This window comes from Trachurus japonicus, chromosome 1 (genome assembly GCF_045865225.1).
Source record: "Trachurus japonicus isolate A0001 chromosome 1, Traja_1.0".
Lineage (NCBI taxonomy): Eukaryota > Metazoa > Chordata > Actinopteri > Carangiformes > Carangidae > Trachurus > Trachurus japonicus.
In genome coordinates, this window is record NC_140907.1 from 32,110,067 (window position 1) to 32,122,810 (window position 12,744).

Here is a 12,744-nt window from a genome sequence, read left to right on the forward strand (position 1 = left end):
GCATACTACAGCACGGGGCTGTGGCTACAGACAGACATGTTACAGGATCCGAGGGCTGGAAATCATTATTGTTTCTTCTGAGGAAACTCTACAACACTTGTGGCTCAGATGTCGTCTGTTTTTGTGCAATAGTGAACACAGTGCATTCTGTGCTTCATGTGCACTTACACTTACCTTGCTGCATGTAGACCTGTGGCACTAGGTGCTTGTTGAAGGTTTAATATCTCCTCCCCTCCCCTCTATTTTTTTCATCAACTGAATTGAGCTCTGCTGTTTGAATGAGCCAACGGTAATGGTTAATAATTAACCAATGAACTGGAATTAATGTATTTAAAAAACGACCTGGTGTTTAACCTTGTTGCAGAGCTGTGAGGACACACACCAATACAGTTATGATCTTCATTGTGTGAAGTTAAAACAGGCCATAAGCTCATCAGTCATGATGTGACCTGATTTTCATCAACGCTTGGCTGATAATTAGTTTGGTTCAAAATAATGACAACATATGATGAATACATTTGAGTGCTTTGCACAAGTTACATTACTGTGCAATGTGCAGCAAAACAAACTAAAATTATTGAAAAAAAATTCAAACCTACTCAATCCAAAGAAATTATCAGATGTGGATTTCAGCTGAATACTATCACACAACAGTAAAATCTCAAATACAGTCAGGACAGTGATTATTGCATTGATTATTCCAGAGTCAACACACTGACCCTTTTAATTTTTAACCAGTTTTCTGCAGACTTCAAATTACACATGGAAATAAAATCTCATTCATTCAACTGGGATAAAGTAATAAAAAGGAACTTAAACAAATTCCAAAACACAGTGAGTTGGTGTGAAGATGCTCAAACAGAGCAAGTAAAAGAAATTTAAGATTGTAAAATGCTCTCATAAACCTGCACCAGTGAGAAAATGATTGATTTTATTGTTTTGTTGCACAAAACCAGCAAGTTTAGTTTCAGTCAGTTCAGCAACAGTGAAGAGAGAAACATATGGACTGACCTGAGACTCATTTAGTCAAGACTTACAGTGCCACAATGACACTAGTTACTGTGCAGAACATAATGGTCCTGGTGAATTTACATTAAACATTTTATTGTTTTATGTGGAACGTGCTGCAGGAGGCAGAGAAGCTGAACAGGCTGCTGCTGCATGGACACGTGTTCGTTAGAGAAGACCTTCAAGATAAAGAAACGACAAGCAAATGACCTTACCCTGGAAGTTACACACACACACGCTGATAAAGCACATTTTTCCTATTCTAGCCTACATTCACACATTAATGATCATGAACATCAATGAACATCACATCATTTTATGGTTTGTTTGTTTGGATTTGTGAGCACATAAGATGTATAGTATCACAAAGTTCTCACAACTTATTGTAATATCTTTTTTTCGATCTATTGAGACAGACTCTTTTTTTCCTGATGAAACACAGTCCAACAACTACTTTATGTTTCTCTTTAAAACAGAAATACACAAAGCTCTCTGTTTTTCATCACTAACATACACACAAGCTTTTCCTCTGTCATATTTCAGCCTGGTCAGTGTGAACTTTTTTTTTTAATCTCCTCAGTGTTACAGTCCCTCCTAAAACTTTATGGAAGTCAGTGACAGTTACTGTTTATGACGGATCATAAATTTGCGTAAATGTCCCGTCCTGTGTAGCCGTTTGGATTGTGTTGAATTTCTGTTAATTTATCTCATGAGCTGATAGTTGTCCCAGAGGACAAGAGGACGGTGTGGACAGACTAAGAAGACAGGGCTGTGGCACCAGGAGAAACATCATTAGATGGTTAGTGACAACAATGGCTCGTCCAGCGCTTCTTTACTTTCTGCTCTGGCTCAACGTACAACGTACTTTTGTTAGTTTCAGTGTCTTTTTTTTTTTTTTTTAATTACTTGATTTCATTTATCACATAGTTTCCACATAGGCTACTGCTAAATTGTTAATGCTAATTTACTTCCATGCTGCTTCCTTTCATTTAAAGTGTTTTATTGATAAAGTAGATCCTGAGCTGGTGTGTGTGTGTGTGTGTGTGTGTGTGTGTGTGTGTGTGTGTGTGTGTGTGTGTGTGTGTGTGTGTGTGTGTGTATGCATGCGAGAGAGAGCTAGAGAGAGTGAGCATGTGTTTGTGTGAATCTCACACACAGTAGTGATGTGATCTCATTGGTTGTGTAACTGATGAGACAAGTTCTTCAAGTTCATGTGTTATAGTATCATAGTATATAATAGTAAATTCTGTAGAAAAAGTACACATAGAAAGACAATATCAGGACGCCGTGTGGCGCAGTGGGTTGAGCAGGCGCCCCATATGCAGAGGCTACAGTCCCGCCCCAGTTCGAATCTTGCATAGGGTGGCCCTTTGCTGCCTCCCTATTTCCTGTCTCTCTCAACTATCAAATAAAAAAATGTCCAAAAATATACTTTAAAAAGAAAAAAAAAGAAAAGACAATATCAGTGTTTCAGGCAGCTATGAGGCGCAGAGAGCTGCAGTGTCGCTCCTCTTTCCTGTGGCTCCTGAGCAGCTGGGAACCAGAAGGACAAAGTGAGAACCTGCAACAAGAGGTGAAGCTCATGTTCCACATTTATACAAAGTCTCTAAATCAAGAAACAAAACATGATGAGTAGACAACACTGCAGGTTTGATAGATAGCATTTTGATAGATCAACAACCTCCATCAGTCAGTCATGAACATGTGAGATCAGAGGACTGGGTTCAGTTGTGGCGTCCAGCCAAACACAGGATCAAATTACATCGTGCTGCAACGTGCAGCAAAATAAACCAGAGATGGAGGAAATTCAGAAAAAGAAATGATATTATTAAGTTTTAAACTAAAAAAAAAACTGCCCTTAGACCCTCACATCAACTGAGGAAAAACAGTTTGTACAGTCAAGAAAGCAGTTTACAACATGGAGTATGGAGTCATGATGCAGCAGCTTCTACTGGGAAACTGGTGGACAGGCTGGTTCATAAACAGGGAGGGGAGGAGGTTTAGGAGCTGAGGAGAGGAGGAGACGTAGGAGGAGGTTGGTGCAGAGACAGGAGGGAAAAAAACCTGAGAGAGAGAGAGAGACAGTCTGGACAGAGCACAAGGTACGACAGAAAAAGACAACATGAAACATCAAAAACTCAAACATAAAGTGCCTTTATAAAAATGTGTTTCCAAGAGTGATTTAAAAGTTCAACCCCAGAACAGACAGAGTCAGTGGAAACTAGGTTAAACTCAGGTGATGTGGTTCTGCCTCTTGGTTCTTGTTGGCAGCTCAGTTCTGCAGGAAACGACCCAACGAGCCGAGGTCACTGGACCCAAACAGGTTCATGAGAGAGAAGAAACACTTCGGTTTTTTTCAACCTAGGCCCTGTTTTCATATGTTTTTCTGTATACGTGAGTGATACTTTTATTGAGGTCGCTGCAGTATTGAGCCGGGCAGGCAGCCTGCAGCCCAGCTAACGCTCTTCCACAGGGCAAGTGGCTACTGTTACCTGACTGAGGTGAAGAGAGACGACCGGAGAATTTACAAATTGTAATAACAAAAACAGGGTCTGCTGTGACCACTTTGACCGGGGATGACTACTGCCAGTCAGAAGAAGAAGAGACGTGCTAAAGGTAGAGACATAAGTTCATTTCTCCTTTCTAGTATGTTGTTGGACACTAACTATCTGAGCCTGTCAGTGTGGGAAAAAATGCACGTTCAATACTGCAGCGACCTCAATAAAATATTATCCATCACTCACAGAAAAACATATGAAAACAGGGCCCAGGTTAAAAAAAAAACAAAGTTGCCCTTTAAGTTTAACATGAAGTTATGTCAACAAAAATGTCTCTGCATATAAAAAAAGTAAAAAAAAAAAAAAATTAATGAATAAATACATAAAAAGGACAGAAACATCCGGAGCCACTGGAGGAATCTGACATTTTCAATCAAAGATCATCAGCTGCTTGTTCCCAGTTTGATCAGTGAACAGTGTCATTAAACAGATAGTGGGGTCGTTTAAGGCTCAGTCATTTCAAATTGATGTTAAAGTTTGGTTTTCACTTCCAAGTTGAAGTTTAGGGTCTATAGAGCAATTTGAGTCCGAAGGCTCTACTTTCGTGAACTAGGTGCAGGCGGAGGGGATCAGGCCTGCGCCTCGCCTTCGCTTCGCCAACGGGGAGTGGTCAGGAGCAGATTGCGATTTTCCTTCGAAACGCAGCGGAGCGCATCCCGCCTACTTCCCTCCCACCGGCGCAAATGGCATAGAGGGAGGAGAGAAGGCGTGGAGTGGGTTTGACACAGCCGAGTCAGATCTTCACCAATCAAATGAGCTCCTCTCCTCGCCTTTAAATCCACCGCGCGCGCAAGGCGGACGTTTGATTTCACCGTGGAAGAGAAGATTTGAATCAGCACCTACAGATTACAGCATACACATTCAGCACATCTATATGGACTGTCCCGTCACACTGATGAAAGATCAAAGGCTGCACAGATGAAAGATGAGGATGGATTACTGCTGTGTTGACACTACAAGATTATCTGCTATATTTATGTATTTACTTATTGATTTATTGAGCCGCATAGTCACGCGACCATAACAAATAAAACTGAAAACAAATAAACTATCATCTCTCACAGCAAACCACAATCAGCCTCGGCATCATAGTGAGCAGATATTAACATCTCCCATCTCAGGTAAATTCTAATGAAAAAAGAAAAAGAGACGCTCCGCGATGCTTCCGTTACGCACAGCTGTTTGTTTATATTGTGATCTGTGCACACGTGTTTAAATATAGGTTACTAAATATGAGTGTCTTTATTAATGGAAAAGGGGTGTGTGTGTTTTGTTTTTTGTTTTTTTTTACTGGGCAACAGCTCTCAATCTGTCAGAGCAAGTGAGACGGGAGGAAACTGATGTTCTGGTCCGGTCCAAGCTGGCAGTGTCCGGTCACGCGAACAGACCACACGGGCTGATGATGCAAAAGTAGTCTGGGAGGAGGGAGGGAGCAGGTCTATCTATCTATCTAACCTATATTTAAACACGTGTGCACAGATCACAACATAAAACAGAACACCACAACAGCTGTGCGTAACGGAGGCATTTCAGTTTTATTTGTTATGGTCGCGTGACGATGCGGCGCTGGCCCCTAATAAATCAATAAGTAAATAAATAAATAAATAGCTGATAATCTGCAACGGCACAGTGTGTAGTGTCAACACCTGCTCTTGGGACATCCACGGCTGTCTCAGTCCCTCCCTGGTTTCATCTGTGTTAATTCAGTCAGGCTGAGTTTCCATTACGCAAGCCTTTGATCTGCCATCAGTGTGATGGGACAATCTATATAGATATAGGTGTATGTGCTGATTCAGATACAATAAATAGGGGTTATTGTGATGATGATTATTATTATTATTATTGTTAATTTTAATGTGCCTGGAACTGTGGAAATCTGCCTGTGGGGTCTTGGTGACGTGTCTGCACTGCGTGCTGGGCAGTCAAATTGCCACTGCGCTGGCTGCGCTTCGCCTTGCGCTGAGAGTAGACCAGGTTGGAGCTGGCGAGCTTTCGGCGCACTCTCCGCGCGGTCTATCGGCAACAAATTGTCACTGCGCCACGGCGAATCTGTCGACACCTCCCCCTGCTGCGCGACCACTCCCATCTCAGCGCACAGCAGTCTACCAATTTACCGAATCCGCTGCGCACCTTGTTGCACTGGACGATAATACCACTTCGCCAGCTGCGTCAGGGCTCGCTTCGCTGCGCCACCCTGAGTTGCGCCAAGAAATTAGGGCCCCGAGTGTCAAACACACAGATAAAAATGGCCTCTAGGGGGCGCTGCAAAATATGTAAACTGCTACAACTTTTGATTAGATTATCCAATTTTAACATATGAGGTATGTATGGTTTCAGAATTAAAAGGATAAACTGGTATGCCAAGCATTTGGTGACCACATTAAAAATAAATACACTTTTAGCCCAATATATTAAATGGACACAAGCAAAATTGTGCTTTTTTTGAAGATAAAGTCTGGAAATGTCCTCAAAGTTGCTATGAAACATGATTTTTAAAGTTATTGTAAATAAAGGCTGTGTAATGACTCAACTGGATTTAAGATTAGTGTTCAGAATATCCCTATAGCACAAAGATAGCTAGGATACCCATACACAAATATGGCTGCATATAGCCTATGTGATATGAAGCACCCAACTTGCATCACTTTTGTTATTGTTGCACTTCCTAAAGCAGAAGTAAGCAGAATGTTTGTGTTAATATAAGTCTTAAATAGTTCCGACAGCAATCTCTTATATAGAGTGTTTGGTCCGAAACACGGGTCTGTCAGTCACTCTGCTCTGCTGTAAACCAAGTAGAAAACTTTCCTTGTATCCTACAACCTTTATCCAATGGGGAGAGAGAACGGCATAAAGGGGCGGTCCCATCTTTGTGTGCAGCCATGGGATGCGCGTGAATGTGGTGACGTAGGGACGAGGGCGGGGACTGGTAACTCCATCTGCTGACAGGAAGTTAGCCAAAACGACCGGATCGCTTACTTCTGCTTTAATTATTTTGCTGCTTTCAACCCTGGGTTGCACCAAGAATGTCTGAAAATCAACTCAAAGAAATCAGGAGAAAGCAGCATAGTAGGATGCATCCTGCCTCATTCGTATACATCTGTACCACCTGTGGGCCGGAATCTTGTTACTCAACCTCCAGTTAAAGTTGTACAGCCAGTGGTGAGAGGTTCATTCGATGCAGAGAGAAAGCATGAAGAGGCATGGATGACTGCAGTAAATGACACCCTCTATGTCAATTCTGATTTAGAAAGTGGCACTCCAACAATGTGTTCTCCATTCCATGCTGCTCGATCTGATGTTGGACAGCCGGAAAAAAGCATTGAGGCCCTCCTGCCACTTTTTCATGACAAAGCAGCAACCCCAGAAATGATTCACCATGGAATGAACCTGGTGAACAAAAAAACACTGAGCACCTCAACCAAGTCCCTGTGATGGTAGTGGACCAACCCCTCTATGACCTTGCAAAAAAATGCAGTGGACCTTCCCTGACATCTTCGGAGAAGACAAGTTTGTGGTGATGTTAGGTGGGCTCCACATTGAAATGGCTTTGTGGAGTACCGTGGGAGATCTTCTGCGTGGATCTGGATGGCCTGAAGCCCTGAAAGAAGCTGGGCTAGTGAATTCAGTGGCAGCAGCCACATCATTTCTGAAGGCATCCAATGTGATGAGAACAAGATATGCCCATCAAGTTACTGTTGTGGTACTCCACAGCCTTCTAAAGCGAGCCTATGAGGACAGTGGTACCGGGATGGTCCTTGAGGACTGGGTTGAGAGAGTTGCCCATGAGAGCCCAACATTCTCCTTCTGGCTGCTTGTGTACAAGTACCAACAGAGTATCTTCATGTTCATACTAGCACATTGCGAACGGAAGATCGAACTCATGGTCACAACCCTGCAGAAGCTTGTTCCTCTGTTCTTTGCTCTCGACCATCATAACTATGCCCTGTGGCTTCCAGTCTTTATAAAGGACATGGAATGTCTCCCAGATAGTATCCGGGCAGAGTTAGAAAAGGGACATTGGACAGTAACTCGCAGCAATCGGCGTTTTTCAGCTATGCCGATTGACCAAGCACACGAGCGAGCCAACAAAAGTGAAAGGAGTGGGTGGCATAATTGGCCTCACAGAGAACCCGGACATGTTGGAACGCTGAATTGTGACTTGATGGCTTGATGGCTTGATGGCCTGATTGATTGATTGATTGATTGATTGATTGATTGATTGATTGATTGATTGATTGATTGATTGATTGATTGATTGATTGATTGATTGAAAAAAGTTGGGACTCCTGATCCTAAATCCATACATGGCTGTTACTACATTTTGCAGCACCCCTTAGGGCATAGAATAGAAGAGTGATGAGCATTTCAATTTCAGTTTAATCACCACACAGTCTTGACTTAAAGCAGAAGTAAGCGATCCGGTCGTTTTGGCTAACGTCTTGTCAGCCGATGGAGTTAGCAGTCCCCGCCCTCGTCATGGATCTATTGGTCCTGTGCCTACGTCACCACATTCACGCGCATCCCTTGGCTGCACACACAGCCCTTCATGCCGTTCTTTCTCCTCATTGAATAAAGGTTGTAGGATACAAGGAAAGTTTTCTCCTCGGCTTACAGCAGAGCAGAGTGACTGACAGACCCGTGTTTCGGACCAAACACTCTATGTAAGTGATTGCTGTCGGAAGATATAACTATTTAAGACTTATATTAACACAAACATTCCGCTTACTTCTGCTTTAATGAAATAACATTAAAAAGTAAAATTCCTTAGCAACTGTGAGGATATTTTCAGACTTTTTCTTTAAAAAAGCACAATTTCGCTTGTGTCCATTTAATATATTGGGCTAAAAGTGTATTTATTTTTAATCTGGTCACCAAATGCTTGGTATACCAGTTTCTCCTTTTAATTCTGAATCCATACATACCTCATATGTTAAAATTGGATAATCTAATCAAAAGTTGTAGCGGTTTACATATTTTGCGGCGCCCCATGATCTGTGTGTTTGACACTCGGACTCAAATTGTTCTATAGACCCTTAACTTCAACTTAGAAGTGAAAACCAGACTTTAACACCAATTTGAAATGACTGAGAAAAATTACACATGCATCCGACCCCACTAAGACTTGTAGAGAAAAAACATTTAACTATTTCAATATAAGTGTAGAACATCAGTTTTGTGTCATTCACTACTTCATGTTTCTGAAAAAGTTTCTAAAAAGTTAGTCTGTCTAAACAAAGTCTATATTGTTTCTCATTTAACGAGACAGTTAGGTCACCAGTCTGTCACAAAAGACCACTAGTTATTAATATGTTACAGGCTTCATAGTTCAGCCTGATCAAAGATTTTTTTTTTCTTTTTATCAAGTCAGAGTTGTAGTTCATCCTAAAATGTTATGGAAGTCATTTTCAGGTACTGTTCATAGAAATCGTACATTTGAATAAATGTGGGTGTGTTAAATTTCTCAGTCAAACTATGTTAATGGACTGATAGTTGTGTCAGAGGAGGACAGGACGGTGTGAAGGTATTTAAGAAGACAGGGCTGTGGCACCAGCAGAGCAGTCATTAGATGGTCAATGACAGCAATGGCTCGTCCAGCTCTTCTTTACTTCCTGCTGTGGCTCGGTGAGTAGGAAACAACTGTTACTGTTTCAACCAGTTAGAAATGATCCTGTGACACTGTGTTGATTTACTGAGTCCAGCTGTGATGAGGGGGGAGGTTTGGTTTGGATCATGGAGCTACAGGAACAAAGACTTTTCAACTTCTGGACCTTGACAAACACAAAGATTTGACTGTTCCATGAATTCATTGACTTTTTGTGGCCGCTCACTACTGTTGTTTTCTAACTCACACTCACCTGGTGACCACTTTCTCTTCCAGCTGTCACACTGAGTTCAGCCATGGATCTAGAGAAGAGGATTGTTGGAGGTAAAACCTGTGGTAACAATGAACATGAGCATTATGTCATGTTGATAGTCGATGGCGGCCTCTGTGGTGGCTCTCTGATCAGAGACCGCTGGGTTCTGACTGCAGCTCACTGTGTGGAGAATAATCAGTGAGTAATAACATAGATAATTTGTTAATAAAATAATGTGAAACTTATGAATTGTCTGATGTTGTATCCAAAATCACTACAACCTTGTCACACAAATTTTATGTCCATGTAACCGGTGGTTTTGTTGGAAAAAAAAATCAGACATCAGGCCACTATTGTTTTAATGATGATAAAATAAGACAGATAAAACTCACATCTGTTCAATTCAAATGTATGTATTTTCTATATAATTAAGTGATGTACCTGTTTTTCCTCTGCTGATACAGTCAGCACATCAGAGCATATGTGAATGCCCACCCAGGAGGTCAACAAGAAGAGGAATTTGTAATTCCAAATCCTGCCAACGTCCGTAGGGGACCAAACGGTCATGACATCATGCTACTGCAGCTACCACAGGCACCTCAGAACATCCATAATATAGACGTTCCAACCGCAGCTCAGTGTGCACCTAATCCTTACCCTCAAATGTGAGTTTTGACCCCACCACCACCGCGCGCGCCCACACACACACACACACACACACACACATACACACACACACACACACACACACACACACACACACACACTTTCTCTCTGTCAGAATATAGTTTTATTATTATTACTAGAATTTATTTTATCTTATTAAATAACTAGGTAAAATAGAATAATTATGTTTTGAGCATTATTATAGAATATAATTCATAGTAATAAAACATAATTGAAACCTTATTTCCCATGCTTATCTTTCTAATTGCCTGACAGTCAAAATATCATTCATGACGTCATAAACAGTTGACCTGGTGGTTTGCGCCTGACATCAAGCCTTAAACTCTGTGGGTTTGCAAAGGGGGTCCCCAGCATGGAAAAGTTTGGGAATCCCTGATATAATAAAACATATGCACCACAGTTCAGCAGCTGTTACATATGAGGCAGCATGTTTGCACATCATGTCTACTACGCTTTCTTTTCTCTGATACACTGGTGCTTACATTTTCTTCTTATTTTGCAGAGGGCAGAAGTTTAAGGTTGCAGGTTATGGAGACAGTGCTGTGATAAAAGACAATGAATTCCGTGAGGACATTTTGATATTCTATACTAATACTTAATACTTGTGAGATTTGATAATTTGTTACAGTTTTATGATGACAATGTCTGTGACAGTTTCTTGAAATTTTCACGTGTTGTTTTATTCTGTTTATTCTGGTTTTTTTTTCTATTTCATCCCTTTTCAGTTAGTAATCGGTTTCCAGAAACTCTCCAGTGTATTGAAATGCCTGTTGTGGACTGCAGGCCACTTAAAGTTCGTTTAAGAATGGACTTTCCACATGTACCTCCTGCAAACTTCTTCTGTGCCACTACTCATACTAATGTCTTTGCTAGGAAAAAGGAAACCGCTCATGTGAGTTTTCATTAATCTGAGCTTGTCTGTCTTTAGCAATCTGTAGAGTTTTCCTGTGAGATGTAGGACAAGTGTATTAATCAGTGCATCTCTCTCACAGGGCGACTCTGGAGGAGGAGCAGTGATGAATGGTAGGATCTATGGTGTCGTCAGTGGAGGTCATCCTACTCATGCATTTGTGGAACCATGTTATTTTGTGAGAGTCTGCAGCTATTTGACATGGATTAACCAAATTGCCCCGCTGCCGGGTGTCCCAGCGGGTTAGGCAGGCGCCCCATGTGTTGAGGCTATGGTCCTCGTACTGGCGGCCCCGGTTCCAATCCTGCATTGGACGGCTCTTTCCTGCGTGTCATCCCCCATCCCTCTGCCTCCCCGTTTCCTGTCTCACTCGACTCTACTATCAAATAAAGACATGAAAAAAGCCCCAAAATTATACTTAAAAAAGAAGACACTATTGCCAACAATCCCTGAACTTCATATGTCTCAAGATGAATAATAAAGAAGCCATGAGACTGAACCTTATGTGCTGTTTTTTGTTTTTGTTGTTAAAAAAAACATCTACTTATCTAAATCTCTCCCACTATTTCATAAACATGAACGTAGTCACATCAGATGATACATTCTATAAACGAACAACTATTAGAAGATTTGACACTAAAATAAAATTCAATTTTCAGCAAACAAAAGTATAATTAGATACCTACAATATCTGTTAGTGTAATTGTGATTGATTTCAGGTGATTGACCCTGTCAATGGGAAATTGCACTTAAACTACATACCCACACTTGTCTGTGTTCACTAATATTACAGATAAGACAATTAAACACATTTTTAAAGGAAATCACCACTTCAGTGCTCAGAATCCTAACATTTAGGAATGTTATAAAACAATAGGCACTTTCTTTATTTTTTGTTATTTGAAACTGTATTTTGCATTGAATTACCTCGCCATCTTGAAACGTCTGTTTTCTTATTATTTGAATCTGTGTCTTGAATGTATCATGTGTGTAAAATTACACTTAAATTTATTTGTTTTTCAAATCCTGTGGAGAGAAAAACCTTAAATCATTTTGGGGGGTTTTATGATATGACCACTCCAGTTTTCTGTATCCTAACATTTAATCATCACTGCCCCCATGTGGTCACATTGAAACACTACAGTCTGATGTGGACCTGTGCTCGGTCTGTGTTTCCAGACATGATGAACCAGTATAACTCTTGGTTAATGTTTAATTAATGAACTGGAATATGTCTAAAAAGAGACCCGATCAGAAAATATTGAAGACAGAAAAAAGCAGAGTGTTTATTCACATCACTCATTTGATTTCTTGTCTTCATGTTGAACACAGTCAGACTTTCCCTTGATAGTTACACACCTGTGTGTTTGAACACTGAAGCAGCACTGACCCCATGTGGTCACACTGAAGCACTGCAGTCTGATCTGTGCGTCACTTTACAGTAACCTGGACCTGTGCTACGTCCACAAATCATTGTCAAAAGTTACATGTAAGACAATTTTAGTAGCTTCACTTATCACTATCATGCATTTAGACAGTTTTAGAAATTCAATTACATGAAACAAATGTTAGAAAATCTGGATTTATAAGGAAGGTTTATGGTAATTGTGTTCTATCTTCCCTTTATGAAGCATCATTTCAGGTATTTCTAATGATTTTCTTTTATTTCCAAATCAGAACATTTATGGGAGAATTGTGCAAAAGAACACATAGAGGTTACATCCAG